A 26,595-nucleotide genomic window follows, 5' to 3' on the forward strand; every position below is an offset into this window, starting at 1 on the left:
TAAGCTTTCATGCATTTGTTGGTTCCTACAGTATTGCTTTGATTCCGGGCAGACCTTGTTTTATTTTATTAATATTTTTGACCATCCATTTGTATTCTCCCAGCTAGCTGACTTCATTATTTTATTGTGGGAATCAGTCTCTTTTGTATTACAGAATCCTGATGTGCTGCTTCAGGCTCCTAATGGTCAAATAGCAAGGTCACAGCAGGCTTCTATTTGTTATCTGTGCTGGCTGTATGGATAGGACTGGGCACTGTGCAGATCTCAGGCTTTAGCCCCCTGGACCCACATATACGTCTTTATAATTTGAGTTGGATTACAGGTTTGTCGAGGCAACTCTTTCTGGAACATTGTTCCTAGGGGGTCTGCAGAGATTCTCTTTTATTTTCAGATCTTTCTAGAAGTCTGAAGTAGGACTTAGCAAAATGCTTCATCTGACAGCTGGTTTTACCTGTCAAGGCTTCTCATGTTGTCTTGAGGATTTCCATTTTAAAGAGCCTGCTCTAAAACTAATCCAAAATAATCGAAATAACAATTAAGTGAGAACAGAAACTGCATAGTGCTACTTATCTCATTAGAGATCATTTTTGTTCTAGTTATAATTTTGGAAAGAAAATGCTAGGCCTTGAAGGTGGAGGTGAGGCCCTGTATGATGGGCACTGCTGAGTCCCAGCCTGAACCATTGATTGAGCTTCTGGGGAATGAACCCGGTCAGCTCTGGGAGCGCAGAGTGAAGGCAACTCATCTGTGTGACCAGGAGGGGTGGAGCCTGGCTGCACCTCTAAGGTTTAAGGGTTGATTGCTACTAAGGAAGAAGCTCTTTCTGGAAATCCTTCCTTGGAGGAGCTTTCCCATGTGAACCTGGAATCTTCTGATATGGGTGAGCAATCTTCTTCTCTTTCTTTGTAGCACGTCTTTATTGTGCCAGTCCTTTTGCTATACACCTTTATTGTAATGCCTTTTGCACTGTATCGATCTGTCTAATTGCTACAGGCCCCTGTTAAGGGTTGATTTAACCAGAGCAAAGACTTAAGATCCATTCAGTCTTAATGGGGAGAGTTAGGACTGGACTACAAGACTTCATGAATTGAAAACGCTCAGAGGTTACCTACTGCTCTTTTCCAGAAGTTGGATGAAAATGGTGTATACTGAAGGGACTTGGACTAACTGAATGAGATGAGCTGCTTTCAGAATGGATAAATGCTTAAGTATAGTTCTTGTTCTACCAAAGTATTTACAAAGTGAGCAATTGCAGTATAACTGTGTGTGTTCTCAAAATGCAGTATTATGGTGGTAGTAAAGCAAGTTGTTTTTTTTTTATCACATCTTTCGAATTAGAATGGAAATAGCTTTACACTGCGTTACGCTGAATTGCATGGCTTTGTTTGTTTAGGTTTTTGTTTAACAGCATACTAGTTTTTAACCTTTGACTGAACATGGGCTTTTTTGGAAGCCATTCAAGGATTTACATGCAGGTAATCATTCAGATTTGGAGAGTATTACCAGAACAGATCAATACAGAAATCCTGTTGTGTGAGTAACGTCAAATTGAAGAATATCACATCAGCTCAGCTGTGAGGCTCACAGAATGGCAACTGGTATGGGCTTGGAAGAAGGATGAGGGCAGGGAAGGCAGAAGAAAGCAAGAGGTTAAAGGAGGTAACCAGGCTGGTTTGATTCTTCATAATGGGCAGATTCTTCATAATGAAGCAGTGCAGATGACAGCAGTGCTGTATTAGTTTTTCTAATGCAGCACAGTAAGATACCCTGTGCATTCATCACTAGGAGTGCGGTCAGACGTGAAATTCTAATTTTTGCAGCTTTTGGACTCTTATTACATCAGATCTGCTAGACTTGCATTTTGCAGCCTCTGAGGTGTTGCAAGGAGTAAATAAAGTATGAAGCAGACTTCTCCATTCAGTGCTGGAGCCAGATAATACTTGGAGCTGGAGAAAAGCATTCTCCATTGAAATGAGTTGTAGGCTGAGAGAGGGTCTGAGGTGCTGAAATAGCAGGTCAGTGTGTGTATTAGCTTTACTCAAGCTGGTCGCCCAAACCAGAATGTTCCTCTGAAATAGTTGTAGGTTTCCTTTGAGGATGTATGGAATTATGCAGTGTGCATTCTTTTATTTTTTAATCAAAAGATGAAGTAATAAAATAACGTATCTCTTGTCTTCAGAGATAAAGGGATTTTTTATGGTATCAATTCTGTAAATAATCAGTTAGTTTTGCTACTTTTGTATAGAAGTCTGGGAATGCTTACAGCATCAGTGGGAAACTCTTTCCATCAGAGAATTGCCAGAATTGGCAGCATCATGTCTGTGGTAAAGGTGAACTGAACCAGATCATGATGTCAGACTGGTGTAGGGTTTGGTGTAGCTTCTCTCTTACTGCTGGTGTCTGTTGCTGTAACCTTAATGCACAGAGCAGTTCTGTGCAGTTCTGATCAATTTTTAGGGCATATTGTTCTTTTATCTTCCTCAAAGACTGTAAGGCTAAATGGAATTTCTGGTATTACATGTTACGGGTGGTAACTGCATTGGGATGATAAAAACTGGCATGAGATAGGAAGTGACAATGGGCTGTACGTTGTGTAGTTGTCAGCACATCATCTTTTGCTTTGACCGAATAGGTTTATTGTAATGGGAAACCAATTTCAGTACCAAACGGTGTCTGTCCTGTGTGAGTGTATCTTGTAGATAGATGTTTTGTAGGCAGCATCTGCAGAAGCCGTTTTCAGGGCCTTGTTTCTGTTGATTTGCTTTAGCTGGTGCCAATCTCTTGAGTGTGTTCATAACAATCCCGACATATTCCTCAGTTTTAAGTAGAAAGAGTGGAAGAAAAGAGGGAAAACAAAGAGATGACCAGAGTGGTCCATCCCTGTGCTAGAAAAGCATGCGTAGAAATGAGCGCTAGAGTCTCTTCTGGGTGTGAAAGTCAAGTTTTTCTCACAGGGAGCTTTACCAAAGGGTTGTCTCTTAGAGCTGTTGGCCACTAATGGTAAAGCTCTCACAGTTTGCTTTAAGCTGCAGTACTGCCAACCATTTAATGGGATTATGCCTCTGTTTCAAAAGATGTCTTGAAATATCTTGGAAGAGGATGGTGCCTGACATAAATATACCTAAAACAGGAATAGAAGTGTGCTATTCCTGCTGTAGTTCGGGGTATTTTTCTTTTCTGTGGAATATTTGAAGCTGTTATATCACTAACAGGAATGACAAGCAATGAAGTTTTGATGGGAGTGCTGAGATCAGACTTGATAGCTCAGTGGAGATGTCAGATCCCACCCAGATAGCAGATGAAGGTCAGCAGGGTGCGTATCAGATCAGCACGGGATTTTCTTTGTCTTTGTGGCTCACATATTCAGCAACGTATTGTTTGTGATTCGTTGTGTAAGAAACCACTGGAGTGGAGTTATGTTGAGTAAAATCATAGGGAATTGAACGTAAGCAGTTAAATATCTACAAGAGTAGCATGAACTACTTTGTTCTCACATACAGCGTTGTGTGTTTCCCAACACGTTATCTTTGTTTTTGTTCTCTGCATTGTTTCCTTGTCTGAAGACTAGGGGTTAGCATGTCTTTAATATTCGGAGCACGCATGTATTATCACTTCTGATACTAAAATATAAATCAAATCTTTCTGCCTAAGATTTCATTTTTGGGGGTGAGAGCATGGCTGTTAGTGCCTTGAGATTGCCTAGAATCCTGCTGTTGCCAATGAGATTGATCCCTCCAGGTTCCAGATGTGGAACAGCAACACAGACAAATGACGCCAGTGAATTTCAAAGTAGACTCTTCGCAGTCAGAGGAGGGTTATTGTAGGACATTTAGGGGAAAACTTTTCATTTTTCTCATGTAGAGACTGATTTAGTGGATGGAGCTACTGACTCTTATAACTTGATCCTGTTACTTACGGGGTAACGGACACAGCTGGTTTCCATGTGGAGACCTCTACTGTTAACAAGTGAGGTAAATACGATCCAGGGCGATATGTGTGTTTTGATTATGATGCTTTGTGAGAAACCTCAGTTTCTACCAGTGTGCTGTGATGTCTTTCTGTAGAATTCTGTAGGATGCAGGGTCTCTTGTCTTTCAGAAAGGGTATGTGCTAAAACAGGCTTTTGCAGGGGAAAATGGGCAGAATGGAGAAATATTATCAAACTTCTCATTTATCTACCATGTCTTGGATTTCTCTGTATTGGACCAGAATAATCTATTCCATTAAACTCTAAAAGTGTGGTACCACTGTTCTGTCTGTCTACCTTTAAAATCCCAAAGATAATACTGACAAATTCGGTTCTGTTATTGTAATCAAATTCTGTAATGTAATTTAGCTGCTAATCTTAGAATATCCATATGGATTGATTGAAGAGAAGCTGAATTATGGGGCTGTGTTTCTGTTCTTTCCAGATTATTCTGCCATCTCTGGAAGTGCCATCCGCTGTTGAAATAATACAGAAAGAAGTTGACTTGAGTTAGTGAAGTAAACATGTATCTAGCTCTAAGCTTTCTTATTAAATGTGCAAACATCTGCTGAAGTTAATGGACACGATCTTGCTCTTTTTGTGCTTGCACCTTGGTGTAAGTTTTAGCTGCCTGTTCAGTTACTTGGGTTTTATGTTGGGTGAATGGAGAATCATAGAATCACCAGGGTTGGAAAAGACCTAACAGATCATCCAGTCCAACCGTTCACCTGTTACTACTAGCTCCCACTAAGCCATGTCCCTCAATGCAACATCCAGTCTTTCCTTCAACAAGGAAAAAAGTAATGGAGAGTAATGGAGGCCATCGAGGAGCTCCAGAAACAACTCTTAACTATGCTCTGCAATCTGGATTGCTCCCACTTTGCTTTTTGTAAATGTAACCGTACTTTCTGGAGAGAAAAGCTTAGCAGAATTTTCTATATGAATGTGTATAACAAGCAGAAGCAATTTGTGTGGGATACATGCAAAATAAAGTGTTAAGGACTGTGGTTTTCAGCTGTCAAGATACTGAGTTTTTTGGGAGAAGCCCATAACTTACGATAGTAACAGTGTATGCAGCAGAGGTGCAATATGCATGATTTTCAGTAAGTTACACTTAAAGAATACCAAAAGGGATGACTGCTGGTTCCCCTTCCCCTCAGCATTAGATCCTCTAATGAACCTTTTTAATTAACCATGTTATAAGAGTTCTAAGCTGGTTATAGTAGATGAGATTTGTAAAAATAGCTGTTCTTTTGGTGAAAGCCTTGTCTCTCTGATTAAAACATGCAGCAGGTTGCTCCTTGTGCTTCTTCAGACATCTCCTGAGATGGAAAGCAAATGACATGAAAAACAAATCCACGCAGCTCTTCAGTGCAAGGTGTGATTCATGATCTGTTTGTCATCAGAATCATTGTCAGTGGTTTGATGGGTGAGGCTTGCACTAGGGAAGTGCTTTGGTTGCATCCTGGTTATACGTTGGTCCTTGGAGAGTTATTTCCTGCACCAACAGATCTGCCAATAGTTTCATTACTGTGGATTATTCTCGGTGTCGTACTGATGAAATGGGCGAGCAGAAGGAAATGGAGTGGGGTTGTCATGACTACTGTGGTGGGTTTATTTTCTTTAAATTTCATTAATTTTTGTACTTCCCTTCAAAAAATAGTTTTATCTCTGCGTTTTTTTCAGCGTGGGATTTTACGTCGCTGATGGCAAAGGATGCAGAGATCTGTTCTCCCATAAAGCAGAACTGAACTGATATGAAACAGTTAGTTGAGTATTTAACGACGCGGTTTTGCGTAGAGTTTCTCAATAAACACTTGAAAAATGTAGATTATTATTATTTTTTTTTCCCCCATTGAACTGGTAAATTTCTTTGAGCTCGCATCTACTAGCAGTAATGATGATTTCATTGCTTTATTTAAATAAATGTGAATTGCAGAATGGTAGGGCTTGAAAGGGACCTCTGGGGATCATCAAGTCCAGCTGCCCTGCCAAAGCACATTCCCTGCAGTAGGTGAGTGAGTGTCCTGTTGGGTCTTCAATAGAGAAGGAGGCTTCGGTTCTCTGTCATCCTCTCAGTAAAGGAGTTCTTCGTCTTGTATGGCATTTCCCATGTTCTGGTTTTTGCCCATTGCCCCTTGTCTTGTTAGTTCATGCAACTGGAAAGAGCCTGACCTCATCCATTTGATTCTCATTGCTTTGGATATGTTTAAATAGCGATGGGATCCCCTCTGTCTTCTGCAGGCTGAACAGTCCCAGGTCTCTCAGTCTTCCCACATAGAGGAGATGCCCAGGTCCTTCTTGGCAGAGCTCCCCTCCAGCAGGTCAGTCCCTAACCTGTACCCATGTGTGCTGTTACTCCTCCTCAGGTGTAGAAATCTACACTTGTTCCTGTTGACGTTCATCAGGCTCCTCTCAACTCTCCAGTGTACTCTGGTCTTACTGAACAACAACAAGGTGTTCAGGTGTGTCAGCCACTCCTCCCAGCTTTGTATTGTCAGCAAACGTGGTTTTTGAAGAGTCAGTTTAGCAATACTTGTGCCTTAGTTGTGGTTAGAAGTGACAGGTTTTTTTTTCTTCATGGAATTGATTCATATCTGTAATTATTATTTACCAAAGGGAAGGCTGAAAGCAATTTAAAGTATTTTCAGTCATTTCAGAGGGGCAAATTCTTTATGACTAATGAAGTCAGCATTTTACTGTAACCCATAAGAATGACTGCCTTTTATTTTAAGGTACATCCATGCTTGACCTTTGCATTTCTTGGGCCATGAGCAGGATTAATACACAGGCTGATTCAGTTCACAGTTCTTGTACTACCAGTACTTCATCAGCACTGATTTAACAGGAATCCTGTTACTATGCGGTTAGTACCTGAGCAGTTTTATACTGGGTTTGAGGTTGATGTCTGCCTCTGATCTTATGTGTGTTTATTCCTTAATATCAGCAGTGTTGCTGATAGTCCTTTAGTTGCTGGTGTCAGTGTTTTCTGTACAGGTTAGTAATCTCAGGTATTTATTGTATACAAATAACATGTTTTTTCTTTCGTATTTTAAAACAAAACTTTTTCAGTGCTTTTTTTTTTTTTGTGATTTACTATTGTCAGACAGTATGAAGAACAGAAGGGGGAGAACACCAGTGGGTTTTGGTGCTGTCCTGGTTTACCTCCTGTGTAAGGTACAGGCTGTTCATTGCTCTCAGCTGCTCGTGCCTCGAGTCCCACAACCGAACCACTTGAAAGAGCACATGTAGAACAAAGGATGTGAATCTGTACAAAGCATACTAGGATTTTAAAGGCTCTTGGTAGTCAAGATGCTTGAATGTTGTGTTACGTCTTTATTTACAGTATATTCTTGTTGGTTTTCAGAGTATGTAATGACAAACTTAGTGTAATAAGTGACTACCTTTTATCTTCCACCAGTTCTTTCACATCCTGTATATTGACAGTCATTCTCTCTGCTACCTGCCCTGACCTTGCTTCTTCAGTCCATGTTCTGTCTCTGCATTGGATTTAAATGTACAGTTAGCCAGCGGTGCTGATTAATTCCACTTTGCTTCAGGGAGCTGGTTGTACAGGAAGCAATGTAAGAGAATGCTGATGTCTTGCTCTGTTTCTTCTTGCTCCATTTCTAGTTTCCTGGCAGGTATTGCTGTGTAATGTAACAATCCTGTGCTTCACTGAGTGCAATCTTTATTTTAAAATGAATAATAGAATTTTGGCAGAGGTTGGCAACACTAGAAATAGACTCCTACATACCTTGAGTGTTTTGTTTTCTTTTTTCCCCAAGGTAGTGTGTGTGTATAGCTATGACTGAGAGAGACTTGAGTATTACGTGGGCACTGGCTGCGGGCAGCACTCTTTATGCCATGCTCTCTATCACTTCTTCCATCTTCCTTTGCCTTACAGAATATATAGATTTAGATATATAAAGCTTCCTTATTTCAAAATTGCCTTAAATTAGGTCGTCTTAGTAACTCAACTTAGTAACTGAAACATGAAGAAAGATGCTCTTGAACTGGAAGCCAAAGAGTTTTTATTTGACGCTCCTACTTACTGCTTCTACACATGAAGATTTTTACTCACCAAAGCTGCTTATGGCAGGCAAGATTATCACTCATAGTGTTCACAGCTGAGAGTTTTGATGAGGTTGGTAACCAGTTCTGGCACAGCATGGCTCTTTCTCTCTCATCGCTGCTAGCTTAGTAACGGGAACATGTGGGACCTCTGCTGCTTCCTTTGTAACAAGGTATGAATTCCAGATCAAATGGTAGGACTTGCTTCTACGTGAAGAAATCAGATTCAACCCCTAAATGTATTCCAGACAGGAATATCATTAAAAACGACTCTGTTGCAGACCTGCCAACCAGGGAGAGAACTGAGACAGGCGTGCATTTCAAAGATGTAAGGCAGAAGGAAGGAACTACTGAATCAGTTAGTCTTGACATCTGGGGTGTTGTGGGTCGTGATGTGTGACTGTTACCCCTGCTTTGAGCTTTGTAGGTCGTGACCAACTAAAAAATGAGCATGCATTTGTTGAAAAACTTCTTCAGAAAGGCATGCTGTCTTATTTTCCTAAAAAATGGAGGCTGAATAGCTCGTTTTGTTGGTTTAACGCTTTCTGTGCTTTCTTCTTCTTCGTGTTTTTTGCATTTCTAACCTGGGTACAATCTAGCTTCTGGTTTACTGTAGTTCTGCAGCAATTTTAAGTTGGCATAAAATGGCAGAGCTGCTGAAACAAGCAGTCACTTCCTGCTTTGGTGCCAGCTGGCCATGGTCAAGATGCTGGCCCCTGGTGCTGGCCTGGTCTCTGTACAGCTGTGCAGGGAATCAACTGCAGAACCTGCTACAACAATGCAGGGCTGGTACCAAGATCTGATTCCAAGCAGAGCTGTATGAACAAACGCAAGTGGAAAAGGGGCAGGAATGAACAGTCAGGGATGAGAAGTGGCAAGCAGAATGATCAGTGAGTTTAGCTGCCTGTTTTGGTGGCTGTTTCAGCAGCAGATGGTGAAACTGCAGTTGCTTTCAGCTGTTGGTTCTTGGCCATTTCGTGCTAGAAATAATGGTTACAATGGTGGCTCATGTTGTTTCTGCATCTTTGGCTTGGTCCTCATGGCGTTAACATCATAACTTTACAACCATGCATAAAATAACCACATCTGTTAATTCAGCATATGTCAGAACTCTGAAATACAAAAATGCAGCTTATGTAGCAAAAGCAGTTTAGAAGCAAATGCTGTCCAAGTGTTGCGTTGCTTATAAGTTTTCATATCTATAGTGGTGGTGCTCAGAAATGGTTTTGGACAATCTTTCTATGAGTTTTACATGAAGCAAGTTGGTGTCAGTCTTAGCATGTTGAAGGTTCCACTGACTGGTGAAGTGGAAACATGGCTCCTTTTGTAAAGCATAGGAAAAAAGAAGACCTGGGAAAGGACATGGCAGTCAGCCCCACCTCACTGATCAGCACCGGACATTCTGAAGAGCAAGGCTCCAGGAGCAAGTAAAGCATAGCGGTATAGGGTTATTCACTGGACAGTGGAATGGCTCCAGGCCATTGCTGGCAAACTCTGTGCAGTTCATCCTTCTACGTGGAACTGTAGGATATCTCGAGCTGGAAGGAACCTCATAAGGATCACTGAGTTGAGCTCCTGGCTCCAAACAGGACCACTCAAAATCCAAACCCTGTGTCTGGGAGCGTTGTCCAATTGTTCCTTAACTCCAGCAGCTTGGTGCTTTCAGCACTGCCAGTGGAGCCTGATCCAATACCCAACCACCCTCTCGGTGAAGCTGTAGCTTGCAACGAGGTCTTCCCTGATGGCCTGTGACCAACGACTGCGTCGTCCTTCATATGCTTTTCAATAACTCAGCAGAATGATATTCAGGATTTCTCATTGATGTGAGATTGATAGGTCTGCAATTACCAGGGTTGTGTTTCTTATCCTTGCCAGCTTCTGGTTGACTGGGAAATCCATCCCCATGATTATTGAAAATGAAAACAGTCAGATTGTGTGCTAGTTTTCTAGTGTGTCAGATACTGGTGGTGTTTTCTATGTGTGGAAAAAAATCTCTTGCAGATACTGCTGAAAGCATGGACTGATTTTGGCATTGTCTAAACATGTTTTATGTTTGTATTGATGTTTACCAGTGACTCACTATAATGAAAGTTGCTGTATAAAAATACGTGCTTCCCCAGAGGTCCCAGCACTGTTTAGGCAACAGTGTTGATGAGTGAAGCATCGGGCTCTATTTCTTGCATTCTCTCTGGTATGCTGATATCATATGACAGAATGGTTTGGGTTTAAGATGGTGTAGTTCCAACCCCCTGCTATAGGCAGGGGCAGCTCCCTTTAGACCAGGTTGCTTAATGCTCCATCCATATCCCTTCAGTATAATTAACTCTTAAATACTTGACTTAAAAATATCTATTGTGGTTCATTTGGTTTTTAGATAACCTGGCTGTGTGTTGCTTCGCTGTGTTTTGACTTCACAGGTTCTCTGAGTAGACACAGACTGCTTTTCACAAACTTTGCAACTGAGAAACAAAGCTGTAAGGGTATTTTCTAAGAGCACTTTGTGCTTTATCCTTCCTTTTTGCATAGGAGCTCCTAAGAGCCCTGTTCAGCAGAGGTCTTAGCGCTGCTTTGGAGTTTAAGGAAGCCACTTCAAGTGAAGTCTGACCGCTTGCATAAATGCAACTCAGAGCTTTTTGAAGCAGTTATTTGAATTGGTTTATCTTAAATAAAGCTCCTTGGAGGTGCCCACATGCAGTTGTCTGAAGGATGTTCTGCTGCTGCTCCTCTTGTTCAGTTTTCTTAGCTGCTTCTTGACAAGTCTCCTGGCCTTGTAAGCTGTCTGCTCATTTCTCATTGTGTGGTTGCTGGCTGGTAGGTGTTGTTGTGAATTTATGTTCCAGCCAGGGTACCTCATATTCTGATCAGACTTTTTACACTTAGTTTGTATATTTTCTTGTTGAATCTTTAAAAAGACTTTCTCGGGTGGAAATTTCAGGCCACCTGTGAGTTCATAGGGGAAACTCCCATCTTTCTCATTTACTAAAAACTCTTAATTAAGGTTTTTATTGAAGGCAGAAATGGATGACTCTTCTTGTTCATCTTAGATTTCTATATTCATTGTGCAGATACACGTTATCTGGTATAGCTGTAAAATGGCAGTGCTTTTGTGATCCTCAGTGTGGTATAGATTGAAGAAGACGTTGCAGACTAACTTAGAAGTTGTACTTTGATATAATTTGGGAGATATTCCTTATATATATACATATATATTATTTTACTTGCACGTAAATCCTGATTTTTCTGAACTTATCATAGAGCTGTGGACGAAACCAAGGACAAAACAACCTGCTTTGTGTTGTAGATGCGATAGTAGCTCAAGCACACTTTGCTTTTATGAGCTCATCGTGTAATGGATCCTGTTGGGAAGAAAAATAGATGACCACTCCTGGAATTGACTTTGTAGGAGAAATTCTTCTGTCCTCCCTATAAGCGGAAGAATCATAGAACAGTTTGGGTTGGAAGAGACTTAAGATCATTTAGCTTCAACCTCTTCCCTATGGGTAGGACCCCCTTCCACCACACCAGGTTGCTCAAAGCCCCATCCAGCTTGGCCTTTTACACCTCCAGAGAGGTGGTTTCCACAGCCTCCATGGGCAGCCTGTTCCAGTGTCTCACTAACCAATTCTAAGCCATTTTCCCTTGTTCTGTTGCTAAATGTCCTTCTGAAAAGCTTCTCCCCAGCTTTCCTGTATACCCCTTTCAGGTACTAGAAAGCCACTATAAGGGCCTCCCTCAGAGCCTTCTCTTGTCCAGGGGCACCAGAACTGGATGCAATACTCAGGTGGGGTCTCACGAGAGCAGTGTAGAGGGGCAGAATCACCTCCCTCACTCTGCTGGTCACGCTTTTCTTGATGCAATCCAGGATACAGTTTGCTTTCTGGGCTGCAAGAACATATTGCTGTCTCACATTTAGTCTTTGGTCTGTGGACACCCCCAAATCCTTCTTCTCAGGACTGCTCTCAGGTCATTCTCTACCCAGCCTATATCTGTGCTTGGGATTGCCCCAACTGGTGTGTAGGACCTTGTACCTGGCCTTTGTATGGGACATGTTAAGTCATGGCCTGAAACACTGGTTGGGCACCTGGGGAAAGGACCTAGTCAGCCCTGGAAGCACAGGTGAAGGCATTTCATTGTCAAAGCTACTTAACCTAGTGTTAACAAATATGTTCTTATGACTTTTAGATATCTCCTCAGAGAAAGGTGGGGTCAAATCCACCTCCATGTCTTTGCTACTGGAGGTCATGGCAGGCTATTTGCAATACTGCAAGTCAAGCGAGGCCTTGAGAAGTCACTGCTGCCATGGATCTGCTAACAGAGACGGTCTCTGGGTGCAGGAGTGATCATTTGCATGATTGATAATTTTACTTAAACTACTTGCAGGTTATTTGTTTGTTAACAAACAGTGAAGGTTCATTCTGAATAATGGTATGTCAGAACTTTGACCAGTGATAGAAAATATAACTAAATTCTGCAGGGTGTGTATATGTGGTGTGTGTGTGTGTATATGCAGAATGTGATGCTTTGCTGGGGCTTTGTGTTTTAAGCGAACAAAACTCTTCCGGTTTTAAAGCCTAAACGAAATTTGGAGCAATTAGCTGTACGATACAGAGTAGGATGATTCAGCATGGCATGGTGGGATTCATTATAGTTAACTCTATTTTTATTCAAAGGAAAACAATGGCACTGAGTTTCAGGCAGTTGGAGCACATGCTAAGGGAAACCTCTATTGACACAGAGGAAAATCTCAGATAGCTCAACCTTGAAAGCTGGTTTCATGAGCTCCTTCCTTCAAGCTGTCTTCCCTAAGGTGAGATGCTGCGCTGGGAAGCTCCATAAGCAGTATTTCTCTGAAGCCTTGTTTGCATTCATTGTTAACTGGATTGTTAACTGTCACTTTCACCGAGTTGTGTTTTTAAAGCAAAAAGCAGTATAGCTCAATTCCACTAATTTTAATCCGTCTCTTTCAGGTTTTCACGGCCATTCTGTTGCTGTAACCGCCATGGATGCGAATGCTGTGGGGATAAAGGCTTGCTATTTTCTCATACTGGATTCCTCAAATCCAAGAGCTACTCAGCAGTTTCCAAGGCAACCACCTGTGGAATAATTAAAAAGGATGAAGTGTTAGTGTGCCAGATGCACGGAATTCTTGCCTGGAGAGAACACTTTGTTTTCAGCTGTTTTGAAGGATCAGATGTGATTCTGCCAGCACAGTTCAGGTAGTACAATTAAAGAACGCTGATTTATTATCTGGAGTTACTGAAAGTTTGTGTAAGAGCAACAATCCCGGCGTCTTCATGCGGTATTCACTTAAAAATGGTCACAGATCCTTTAGTGTTGGATTTTTCTGTTCAAATATATTAAGAAATTTAGGAGGAGGATAGTTCAAGAGCAGTGTGGGTGAACGGTGTTTCACGTAAGTGAAACATTTTGCATGAACTTTTTTTGCTGTCTTTACTCACGGATGGTTTTAAGCTGGTAAGGACTGAAGTGGAGCGTACGTTAGTGGAGGCATAAATATAGGAAGTGGAGACTTCATGCCAAGTGCACTGAGATTTCTTTGGCGTTTGGTGGAGTGATGGATATAAAAGGAATACGGGAGTGGGTTCACAGCTAAATGACAGAATCAAGGCCGTTTCTTTATCCCGTAGCTTCCTAAAGAGCGTGCAGTGATTAAGTGGATTTCAGATCTCTGCTCTGGTGAAGCAGTAGCTAAAACCATTTTTAAGACAGATTCAAGAGGTGAAACTTCATAGTGGTGGCCCAAAAGGTTGAGAAAAGAGCTCTGTTAGAATAGCAAAACCCAAAAATGCCAAATTTAGCTGTGAAAGTTTAAGACTTTACTACAGAAGTTAATGGAGAGCTCCTAGGCTCTAGATGGAACTAGAAACATTATTATTTAAGTATAACACGTTGCTGTATCTGCTTATTATATCTTCCTCCTCTGCCAGTCATTCAAACACACTTGAATAGGAAAATATTGTTCCTTTCTGACAATGAAGTTAAATGGAGAAAGCCACATTCACGTTCTTCTCATAGTCTGAATAACTACTCAGTTAAGTTTGGTTACCTAGTTTAATACTTTGGTATAGTTAGTTTTGGGTGTGATGCTTTTGTGTCATTTATTTTAAGAAAAAGAAAGAAATTCTGAATTTTGAAGTAGAAATATTTGGGATACCATCTGGACTTTACATAATAAATTTTTGCTGCCAAATTGTTTGTGGGATTCTGTTCGGATGTGGATGGGATTTCACATTCCATGCCTTTTACAGCACAAGAGGATCATTGTTTTTTAGATATGGTGGGTCCAAGAAGAAATAGGAATTGCTCGATGGCAGCTTTGTGATTTGATGGAATAGATGTAGAAGCCCATTTCATCTAGTAACTATTGTTACCTTTTAGAGCTGTTGCAGAATCTCAGAAGCTAATGCTTGTAGGTGCAGCCCCGAGTGGAACTATCGTTTTAAACCCCAGTACTTATTTTGCAGTTCTAGTTCTACTGTCGTCACAGCTCAACTATTAGATTGTTTATTTTGAGGTCATGCTTCAGGCTGTCCAGTTCTCTCAGTACACAGCTGAGAGAAGCTTTTCTTTTTATGGAAAAATAACTTCTTTTTCATATGAAAAGATGTGCTGGCGAAGTATTTGCAGCAGGCGTGGAGAATATAATATAAAGTTGACACACAGTGAAGGTAGAGGAAGGTACTTTGTGTGTATGTATGTAGATGTGGATCCAGATCCTTTGCTTTCCAAGAAACATGACTAACCCTGAAAGGTAATGTGCGTAATTGTGGGTGAATGTCCAGATGTGTGTGTGTATATAAGACTACAACGTGATATCTATGTAGCAGATGATTGAAGTCAGTCAGCAGTCCCAGGGGTACATGGAGAAAAGCTTCATCCTGGGCACACTTTGAAAGCGTCTTCAGCATATCCAGGTACCTCAGTTTTTTGGTTTTTTTTCCCCTCAAACACTGTGGGTGAGAATTTCTCATGAAACTTCAACCTTCCAGGCACTGTTGAAGCTGATGGTAGAAAGCAGGTAGGGAGCTGCTCAGCCTAAACCTTTGAAAAGGATGATGACTTTTGGAGACACATACCACGTACTGTTGATGATTCAGCCCACTAATGAGGCCTGGATGTTTGATACTGCTGGGTGTGTTTATATGTGAAATTCATGTACACGCACTTTCCTCTCCATGTTTCATTCCTAATCCAGAAATAGATTTACTGGATGTGAACTTGATCACTGATACAACCCAGTTATTTCCAGCTCAGATGACTTACCTTGGCAGTTTTTCCAGACTTCTGAACACCGTGGTTCAATATCAAGGATACTTGAGAGTTGGTTAGTGTAACATTCATGTTTTCATTTAAATAGGAACAGAATTTAGGCAGCTGGACTCTATAGGAGAAAACAAAATGGCTGGGCAGAACTTAAGCTATATTTACAGGTAAGAATTCCGTTTTACTGATTGTTATCATTGAGATACTTTATGTGATGGAAAGGGAGTAGAAACTTAAAAGCATTGATTTCTTCACTATTTCTGATTGCTTGAAGAGTTTATACATGGCAACACGTTTCTGCATCCTGGGCTGTTAAGAATAATTAGTGCTCTTCGCAGCTAGAACAAGTAGAGCTTTTTTTGTACTCCTATAATGAAAGAAGTGTTGGTCTCCATGTTGGAGTAACTTGAGTTCCTTTTGAAAGAAGAAATGGGAATTAGTGATACAGTAATGCTCTTAACAATTATTTGTCTGGTTATTATAGTTCTGTCTCTTCAGTTTCTGTGCTGCTGGTACAGCAGTATTGAAGGAGTCTGCTAGAGGTTATTAGAAGAGTGACTAAAATTCTTGTTGATTTTTGTCATGTAAATAGTACAGCTTCCTAGAAAGATAACAATTTCCTCTTGTTGCTGGGACACTGAGGTAGTTTTTTGGTTGGGGGTTTTCAAAGGGAATTTTTCCTCTTGGCAAGAGGAGTCAGCAGTAAAAAAATGTAGAGGTCATAGGGAAAAAAGGAGGGTTAAGCAGCAGACACCTTCTGTTTCTTGGAAGAGGAAATTCCAATAAGGAGTTGACTTTTTTGACTAGGCTTTACCTGGGACAGCTAATCTCTACATCTCTGCTGGGTATCTTAAAGATATATCAGGCTGGTCAAGTACATCAAGCATTTCATTAACATGTTGTAGAGATGATGTTCAACAGTGATATCTGGGAGCATCGGTCATGGGGATTCCATGTTAAGTCTTGTATCTCGAGGTTTTTTGGACCATCTCTTTCCCATCTGGCTCCTCAGAGATGAGAAAATGAAGGAAATTTTCCAGATGCATCAATATAAAGCAATATAAGACTTAAGAATTGTGGATTTGGTGGAGAGATGGAATGCAGCTTTAAATAGTGACCATCTACATAGTGGGATAGGAAGAGATGAAAACCTGTCAGTTACTCAGGACATTTTACCCATGCAAGGTAAAATGATTTTTGAAAGGTAGTAAGTATGAGACTAAAGAGCAGCTGTTCTTATGTGCCCATGTAGAGCCCCATTTTTTTTTCTCTAGCAATAGTGTAAATAAAGAGTGCAAAACAGAACAAAACCACGTGATGCTCCTTGTGCATGCTATTCAGTCTTCAGACATTGGTAGTGCAAGGACTTACTGAGCTGGGTAACTTTCTTAGCTTACAGGATTTGACTGCTGAATTTGTTTAATCTTTCTTTCAAGCCATAAGAAGTTTTAGCACGTGTAATACTTTGTGGTTCAACAGATTAATGAATGTGACAACACAGTAAATGATGGATCATATCTGTTTGAACCTGAATTTCATTTGATGTCTGTTTCTTATATTGAAATGGAGGCAGATGACTGATCCCTGTTTACTCTCTCTATGGTAATCATGGTTTTCTAGACCTCAGCTTAGGCTGAGACTCAATTTGCAGCCTGTTGACTTTCTTTTTTTAACCACGTAGCCAATTTCAAACTCGTTTTCACAGATATCTTGAATTTCTCAACTGCATTTTAGTGTCCAGTCAGGTACATCTTCACGGTGGTTTGTTTATTCTCAGTTTTTCTTACACATTGACTGTTTCTGCTATGCTGAATAACTTGAGGATCATCAGCACTGTTAGCAGCGTGTACAAAATCGTGCTGAAGAAGGGAGGTTATTCAATGGAATGATATTCACAGTTCTAAATGCATGCTGGTTTTAGGTGATTTAAGTGTAGTAAGTTGCCGTAGCAGCAGAACTATTAGTTGTTCATGTTTTCTGATGTTAATTGAGCAATTGCCTAATACAGTAACAGGGAAACAAGAGTGCCTATAATGGCTCAAATAAAAAGGACACATAGCCTGAAATCACTTTCCTGAGCAGCAGCGGGCAGCTGCACCTTATGGAGGTGTGCAAAAAGAGGGAGTGCAGCTCTGCTTCCAAGGTCAGAGTCCAGCATCCTTCAAGTAGCCTGCTGGAATCCTGAGCAGGATGACATCATCATCATCATCACCTCCATGAATGTCTATGATATGAACCCACTTTGTCTTCCTTCAGGTCTTAGATGGGTTAGCGTCAAATTGCTGCTTCCTTACTTTGTCTTGGTTCTCTTCCTAGTTGTTCCTGAAATCTTGCTTGCATTTCTGCTGCTGCTGCTATCAGGCTGCAGTGCTGGAAGTTTCTGGAGTGTTCCCCTTTTTAGTCACATAACTAGAAGTAGAGAATACTGCTGTTCCAAGTACAGAGCTTCAATATGTTGTAATCACTAATAGGCTCACCCTTCAACAGAGAATGTTTTGAGCAAGATCCTGTATGCATCTTGCAGATTGCATCAAGTCCTGCTTTGTTGTGGGTTTTAAGAGCTATTTGAAGAAGTGGTAATTAACAGTCTCTTAATGTAGTGTTTACATCACATTGATAATACTGGGAATTTATGTCTCTGAAATCCTCCAATTAAGCCACATGAAAATCAAGAGGCAGTGTTTGTTGCTGGCAGCTGTCAGTTATCTTCATGGAACCTTGGCTCATCTTCTGCCTTGGGCTAAGAACGGTGTGTTGGGACACATTATAGCTCCTCCCTCATGCTGGACATCATATGTCTCCCCTTGGGATCTCCCTTCCTTGTGGGGTTGGGTCTCTAGTCCTTGTTGGCATGTGTTACACCATCCAGCATAGCAAGAGGCTAAAGTTAAACAAGGAATGATCCAAAGAAGTCCCTTCCAACCCCTGTGGTTCTGTGGATCCTGCCTTCAGCCACCAACGTTCAGATAGCAGTTTGGCTCATCCTGCTGTAAGCATCTCCATGGGGTCGGATAGATGCGTTGTGGTCCGGACTCCACTGGGTCAGTCACTCTACACTATGGCACTACACTATGGTGCCGAACACCCAGGATGCATATAGGTCCATTGCAGACATCTGAAATCAGGTGTATTGGATTCTGTTTTGCTCCTTTGAGCTGGAGGGTAGTTATCTGTCATCATGGTGATTAGGTCTGCTGATCTTGGCCACTGGGGCATGCAACTCAGCACCACGCAGACACTTGCTGTCCTCAGGTGGGATGGAGGGGTGAATTGGAATGGTAAAAGTATGAGAACTCATGGGTTGAGTGTACTGGGTAAAGCACAAGCTGTGAATGTGAGCAAAGGTAAGCAAGGAATTCACTTTCCACTTCCAGTCAGCAGGCAGCTGTTCAGCTACCAGGGAAGCAGAGCTCATCACAGATAACTGTTTATTAGGAAGACATATGCTGTCACTCTGAACATCCCCCTTCTTCATCCCAGCTTTTATTGCCAGGCAGGATACTGTACGGTATGGAATATCCTTCTAACCAGTTTGAGTCAGCTGTTGTGATGCACTCCAGCTCTTTGTGCACCCCCAGTTGCTTACTAGTGGGGCTGTGTGAGAAGCTGAGAAGTCACTGGCTCTGTATAAACACTGCCTAGCAACAACTAAAAAGGTATATTATCCTTGTTATTTTCATTAAAAAATCCAAAACAGAGCATCATATGAACTTCTAAAAAGATAACTGACTTTATCACAGGATACAACGCAAAGAAGGCGCATGGTGTCTTGGTGAAATGGAAGTATGGCTTTGTGAGTGACCTGAGAGATGGAGTGCAGAATTTAACTGTAGGGATCTGTAAGTTGGTAAATGGCATTTATAGCACTGTTGTAAATACAGTGGGACAGCATGGCACGAGGTGAGTGGTTCATAGTTCTGTACTTTAAAGTGAGCAAGTACAAATGTGAAGTATATATCTCAGAGATGTGGTCAGATACTGCTTGTATTTTTATTTCATGTCATTCCTTTTTTGTATTCATGCTGCTCGGTCTCAGGGAGATCATGTTAAAGTAGCAGCAATGCAGTTCTACAGGTGGAGAAAATACATAAATGAGTGAGAAAGAACCTTACGTCTTCAACTGATGGAGTTAAGTGAGTTGAATCAGTCCTTGAAGGTGAGATTTAGCTTCTGAATTACCACTTTCTGGTTGTTGTGTATAGACAGCAGCAATAGAGCTGGTGAGCTGTTCTAAGATGAGTTTGTGTCATTCTGGAGTTATTCATATGCTACCCCCCCCCCCCCAAAAAAAAAAAACCTTTTGAGTTATTTCCAAAAAGTGTTTTAGCATATTAGTTCAAGATCGTTCATCCAAATGACTGATCTGAGTCGCTGGAAATTTCGTGGTGTTTTACTTGAAGCAGTACAAGAGTAGATGCTGAAGCTCATATTTGTGTGGGTGAACGGGCAATACTTTGTAAGTGTGTAAATGCAGACTCCTTAGCAGCCTTTGGGCTGGGGTTCTTGAACTTTTTCTGTTCCCTTTTGTTCTGCCTGCTGCTTCTTCAGGTTTGTGCTTTGTGAGAATGCAGACAGGTCTAAAAATGATGTGGATTACATAACGTGCTGCTGGGTTTTATTTCAGCTGCATGAAAGCAGGCCTTGGTTTCTAGTAGGTCGAAGGCGCCCGCTGAGCAATGACTGGAATGGGGCTGAATGCAATTGTTCACTTTGATAGCATTCAGCGATTCCATGTAATTAACTTAATTTGAGGAAAGATGGTACTTTCTGGAGAGCTGAAGGATCCCACGACCGCGCTGTGACTTTGTTCCCATCAAATAAATGTAGATTAGATCCAAGTGGGGGGTTGGACTCGATGATCTCTAGAGGTCCCTTCCAACCCCTATAATTCTGTGATTCTGTGAAGCGTTCAGGGATAGTGTCAGGACTTAAAAGATGAAGGGGTGTTTTCAGTTAATGCCTGCCAGGAATTAAGAAAAATTAACATGAAATTTTTGTGGTCTTGGAGAATACTCACATGAGGAGTTGTCTGTTCCACATATGAGAGGTTACCGAGTTCTTGGATTGAACTAGTTGTTTTGAAAAGAAGATTCACATGGAATCTGTGGGGCAATATTTCAATGTCTTTAGGATATATTAGCTTTCAGTTCTGTTGCTGAGTGCTTCTTACTGTTCTCAAGGAAGTGGGCAGATAGTCCTTGCTTATACAGAAATCAGCGGTAAGGATTTGTTGTAACTGAGGCCTGCAAGAAAAAGAGGCTAACACTGCTCAGTCTACAAATACAAGGCAGGGCTGCTCAGCTGTCAGCAAATAATGGGTTTTTTTGTTTATTTGAAGTTTGTTTCTTTCAAATTGTCCAGTTTTACCTTCAGCAGAATCCCAGTGTTATTTCAGTAAGATATTTTCTCTTCTGGATGCTTGCTGAAAGACTTCAGATTCTGCTGAGGCATTGCTGCCAGTGATACGGTATCTTATGTCTTGTTTACAGTAGCTCCTATTCAGATTTGTAATGCAAATATAGTTTCTGCAGATCTCAGAGCTCTGGTTCTTTCGGACTCCAAGATTTCATCTTGGCTAACCTGCGTTGTGGAAGGTGAGATCCATCTGATCCCACAGGATTGTGAGGAGGGGCTTCCATGATGAGCCTCATCTGATGTCTGATTTTCAGAGAGCTAAAGGGAGACTTATCCAGGGTCACTTCCTGCAGAAATCATTTCAAACAGCAAGTAGCAGGGCTTGCTTTTCCTTTTGTGATGTTCTAAACAGAGAATTTTGGCTTCCTCCACAGTTCTAATTCCTTGGTGTTCTGCCATGGAAAAGCAGTCTAAAGATAATTGTGCAGAGGAATCTTTGTGTTTGATCTGGAGTGACCTAGCTCCATTTAACCAAAAAAAAAATCTTGTTTTTTATTATATATAAGCAGCTTTTTGTTTCTAGTGGTACTGCTTCTCTCATTTAAAGCCCTTCCAAATTAAACACACGCTGCCATATGCTGGTATTACGCCAGCACGCAGGTTGTGTTAAAATATAAATTAACAGAACTTCAGCTTGAGATTGGAATTCAGTGGAGGGATCCGTTTTGGAGCCCTTATTCATTCTACAATAAGACCCCAAGTTAATTGTACCACATGCTTGTGCAAGATGCTTTGGAGGCTAAAAGCATCTGGGGAGTGGTCAGTGAGACTGCTGGTCATCCGCAGTATTGACATTGCTTTGTCCATCTTCTTTACTTAGCAGCTGAGGGCTTTGTTCCTGATGTGGAGTTTGGTATCCAGTGAGCAAGAAGAGTAAAAGGCTTTTTGTAAGCAGCTCTGGAAAGCTTGTATACTGGATTGGACATGCAGCTGGTCTGGGCAGCTCGTAGATGTAATGGTTCATTCACACTGATCTATAGAATTCAGGCTTCTTAATGCCTATCGTGATCTTTTGGACCACACCTGTGGACTCTTAAAGTTGTGTCCAAAAGTATGTGCCTATGTTTATTAGCTGTGAACTGATACTTAAGATGCCTCCTTTTTGTTTGTTGTAGGCATTTGATAAAGAGAAACATCACGTCTCCCAGCTACGTCTTTCCAGGAGGTCATTTTAGGACACATTCATGACGAGCTTGAAGCAGCAAATGGAAAGTGCTGTGTGTTGCTCTCATACATAGGAAAGTGCTCCTGCTGGCTTTACTGCGTGCTGATGTGATAGTGGCTGGTGTGGTGATCTCAGATGGAAATGTTTTAGTTCAATTCATACGCTGTATGAAAAACCCAAGATATTTATTTTAATGATCACATCAGGTGCTTGTAATCTTGAAATGGCTGGAAAACTGATGCAAAAAAGCACTTTTTTCTCAGTAAAGAAAACCTGACAGGAATGTACGGAACCAGTCAATGTTCTAAAAGTATTTGGAGCACAATTAGCCTGTTAGTATTTTGATAATTCATTTAAATTACTAAGAACGTTTTGAGCTTTTTTTATGTGCTTTTTGTTGATGTTGTAGGGGAGAACATTAAGTGGTTTTCACTAATCTCTGTGTTGCCTTGGAGGCTAAAAACAAATCTGAGGTTCTTATGTAGCCTGATAATTCTTAATTCTGTTAACAAGAGTTTTAAGAAAAATGCTGAGCAATTCACGCCTTGTCATGAAATTACAAGACTGAGTAACGTTGTGCTGAATACTCCTGCAATAATTTCACTAGAAATACTGGCGTTCTGGGCTTCTGGAAACAATGTAGTATTCTGGGAATTAGGATTGTATCATGAAAGAGTGAAAATCAAACCTCAGGGGTTAAATGAGATACTGTTGCATAAAAACAATGCGTTTGAGTTTTCGCAGAGCACGAAAGTGGAATAAAATGGAATTGTAAGAAGGAGGTGAAGAACTCTCTCTTCCTGACCTCAGGAGTGGAGCTAATAAGTATTTTATCTGTTAAGTACAGCATATGCTGCCGGAGGTAGCTTTTGTGTTGCATGCGTAGCCCATGGCACAGGTCTGTGTGAAGGGGTTTGCTCTCATCTCTCAACACTGTTTTTTCATAGAATCATCAAGGTTGGAAAAGACTAAAAAGATGATCCAGTCCAACCGTTCACCTATTACCAACAGCTCCCACTAAACCATTTTTGTTCTCTTCAAGGTCTGTAGTTATGAACTGGATAAGGCAGGAAAGGATTCTGCCTGCTTTAATCTCATGCAGCCTAACTATTCAAAACTACCATAATGAGTAAAGAGGGCTTTATTATTTTTTTTCAATACAAAATGGAAATGATGACCAATTGCTGCTGCCAGCCTTGAAGTTTCACTTCCAGAAATGAAAATATGCATTTCATAATTTTCAATGTGGTAAGAAATAGCCGAATTCTGATGCTTTCTTCAGAGCATACAGATAGTCTGACACATGAATCTAGAAATTCAGGATGACTCAAGAGTAAAAATGAGTGAGTTATGCTTTATTCTGCCTTAATTTATTTGAGTTGCAGAATTGAAAGCACATAACATTGATGCCTTGTTTAGTACTGTGTAAATTCACGTCCTACAAGAGGTAGACGGGTAGGTTCACTCTGTAGTGAGTGCAGTAGAGTAGCTTGGTTTTGATTCTGATTCTCTTGTTTCTTAACTGCGAAGTTTTCATCCATTATTTTTCCTCTTAGTGTCAAATAACGACCTTCCTTTCCTGCAGTATTTCTTCTGCTGTTGCTCATTTATCAGGATGTGTTTGCGATGTTCATGAGTTCTCTCCTTTTGTCTCTCTTGCAGTGTACTCCATTGCAGGTGATACACACAGGCTCTTTGCACACTGGTACAGCCAGCTGTGTAGGTGGAGTATGTGCTTTCAGAAGTTTATTAATGCAGCAAATAAAATATAACCGAAGATAATGTGTGAGGGAATGATCTGATGTTATACCAAGAGAAACTGAGATTGAATATTGGGAAGAATTTCCCAGTGGAGCTGGTGACCAGACACTAGAATGGGCTGCCCAGGGATGTGTTGGAGTCCCCATCCTTGGAGGTATTCAGGAGAGAGACGGACACGGCGATAAGGGATGTGGTTTAGTGATGGAATGTTGTCAGTTAGGTTGATGGTTGGACTCAGTGGTCTTGAGGGTCTTTTCCAGCCTGGGAGATCCAGTGATTGTTGAACTGTGTGCTGTTTACTTCATTCCTCCATGTGTTATTTCAGCTTCAGTAAAAAAACCATAGGTTTTGGAGAGTCAGAAAGGATGGTGTTTGGATGATGGGAGGGATGGAAGGAGGGACTTCTGTCATGAAAGCAGAAAGCATGTCTTTTTGTGCTCCTCTGTTAATTGTTTTGTGGCTGTCATCTTTTATGTGAATTCTCATCATATTCTAGTGATGCACAACTGAAGTCTCCATGTTTTTCCCCCCCTCTCCTTTATTTCCTTCCTATCTTAATTTCAGCTTCCGTGTTACTTTTTGAAGCTATGAGGAGAAAGGAAAGTAATGAATCGGGTATTTTCGCTGCCTTGCCTTTTTGCACATAGTTATTCCCTCAGTCCTTAAAGTGCTACTTTAAAGTCAGAAGGGGACAATTCATCTCTAGGTGGCATACAGCAGTAAGCATTGCATAGCAACAATTTCAAAGGTAATTTTATGATCTCATATCAAGCTTGCGCTGAAGTTTTAGATTCATGTCTCTACTGCAGTCCTATGGATTAATTTGACCTCAAATGTATGATAATGAGAATTTTTCCTGAAAAGTAAGGCTTGGAGTGCCTTCAAGAAAGCTGTCTGGTCCTAATACATCAAACAGTGGTAAACCTTCTGTTTTTTTTTTCAGTGTTAAATATCTAATAATGGTATGGAGGGGGGAAAAAAAGAATGACAGGCTACTTCAAAGCTGACCTTTTTCAGCTTCCTACCATTGTATCTTCCTATACTTTTCTCTACAAGGATTGCAGGAGTTGCTTGTTGTGATATTCACAAGGCATTTATTAAAAACTGGGTCACATCCTCATTTTCTCATTAATAGAATGGATTTACCCTTTTTGCTCTAGCATCATGAAGCCTATATTGCAGCCTGTTATCTGAGATCTGTCTTTCAACAGTTGCCGCTACTCCAGCATCTTTGCAGCATGGCTGTCAGAACTGGATGTGAAGATCTGGCTTCAAATTGAGCTTGATTTGTTTCATCAGCACTGAAAGACGGTGTCATCAGTACGCTGTGGGTTCACATGGAGGTGATTCACTTCAGAGCTTTTTCTGGATGAAATATGTCCACTTTCCAGAGGAGCAGCCTGTATTCCTTGATCACAGAATTGTAGGGGCTGGAGGGGACCTCCAGAGATCATCGCATCCAGTCCCCCACCAAAGTAGGTCCCTACAGCAGGCTGCACAGGTAACTGTCCAGGCAGGTCTTGAATATCTCCAGAGAAGGAGAATCCACAGCATCCCTGGGCATCTTGTTCCAGTGCTTCATCACCCTCACTGTGAAGAAGTTCCTTCACATATTGGTCCAGAACTTCCTATGCTCCACTTTGTGTCTGTTTTCCCTTGCCCTGACTCACAGACCGCTGTGAAGAGGTTGGCCATGTCTCCTTGACTTTGAAATCATGGGTGACTTGAAGTTGGTAGGATTGGAATAACTTGCTTTCATTCACCATGAGGTCACTGCAGAGTGTTATTTTCTCTGCCTTAACTTGTCATCTGCAAACTCAAGACTTAATAAAATTGCCAGGGCCCCGTTTGATACTACTGGCTGCTCATGGCACACGTGCAGTAACATGAAAGCCTATCATCCACTTACTTTGCATAGAAAAACAGTTTATCAGCTCTGGAAAAGATGAGGGGACTTTGGTATCCCAGGTGATTATTCTTGTGGACGGAATGAGTCATCTTGATGTGGACTTCAGCATGTGGGTGAGTGAATCATCAGGTGTTGAACAGATGAATCTTTTCAATGGGATGTACACAAGATAATTTTTCTCACAGAGACAACTTGAACCCATCTAAAGAAAATGTTACAAAGGCTGAAATACATGGATATCATTTGAACGTGCTGCCTTTGGGAGACGATCCAGACACCAACCCAGTGTTGCTTTGGACAGTTCTCATCACGTGTGTGAGGATAGTGACCTTTAAAGCATTGTTATGTAAAAGGTTTGTGAAAACATAATAATTGACCAGGGGTTGCACAAGAAATCGAGCACAAGTTAGCCTTTCTTATGTGCTGACCTTCCACTGCTTTCTAAGGGAGGTTATGTAAATTTGCTCAGCACGTGATGACAACTCAGAGTGTATGATGTGAATGGATAAAACAGGGCTGTGTGTGCAGCTCTCGCAAGTGCTGTGGCCAGTGCCCACTTGTGTACTGAAAGCAGAGTGAGTTTGTGGACGGCCTCTTCTCAGTCCGGGGTTGAGTTCTTTCAGCCACATTGATGCTCAGTTTTGGGTTTGACTGTGTTCTGAAACCTGCAGAGCCGAAGCAGCTCGCTGTTATGACTGGCGATAAGAGGTGGAGTACTAAATTTAGGCATGAATGTGCTGGTTGAGTAGGATTTTATGCTTCAGTCAAAACTTGCGTTCACCTGAAAAATTAGCAATCATTTCATGGAACTACAGCAAAACCTTAGTTTGGTAACAGCACTGTGAACTCAGGACATTTTCTTGTTTATAGGTTTCCTTGTAAAGCATTTCTCAGTGTGTTTTTTTTTTATTAAAGAGTTTTTAGGAGGTACAGATGATGACAGAGACAGAGCCTTATGTGGACAAAGCAATTCTTTTCAGCGTTGTAACTTGATATCTTGGTCAGAGCTACAGTCTGGAA

General features: G+C 41.2%; 1 long non-coding RNA gene across 1 annotated transcript in view; it reads left to right on the plus strand.

Moving 5' to 3' along the window:
- The window catches only part of LOC140253473 (uncharacterized), a 55,859-nt gene that overhangs the window by 19,662 nt on the left and 9,602 nt on the right, over nucleotides 1-26,595 (plus strand). The window contains exon 2 of the long non-coding RNA XR_011903862.1: nucleotides 13,009-13,257. This is a non-coding gene — a long non-coding RNA (uncharacterized lncRNA). The remainder of the gene's footprint in view (nucleotides 1-13,008; nucleotides 13,258-26,595) is intronic.

This window comes from Excalfactoria chinensis, chromosome 1 (assembly GCF_039878825.1).
Source record: "Excalfactoria chinensis isolate bCotChi1 chromosome 1, bCotChi1.hap2, whole genome shotgun sequence".
Classification (NCBI taxonomy): Eukaryota; Metazoa; Chordata; class Aves; order Galliformes; family Phasianidae; genus Excalfactoria; species Excalfactoria chinensis.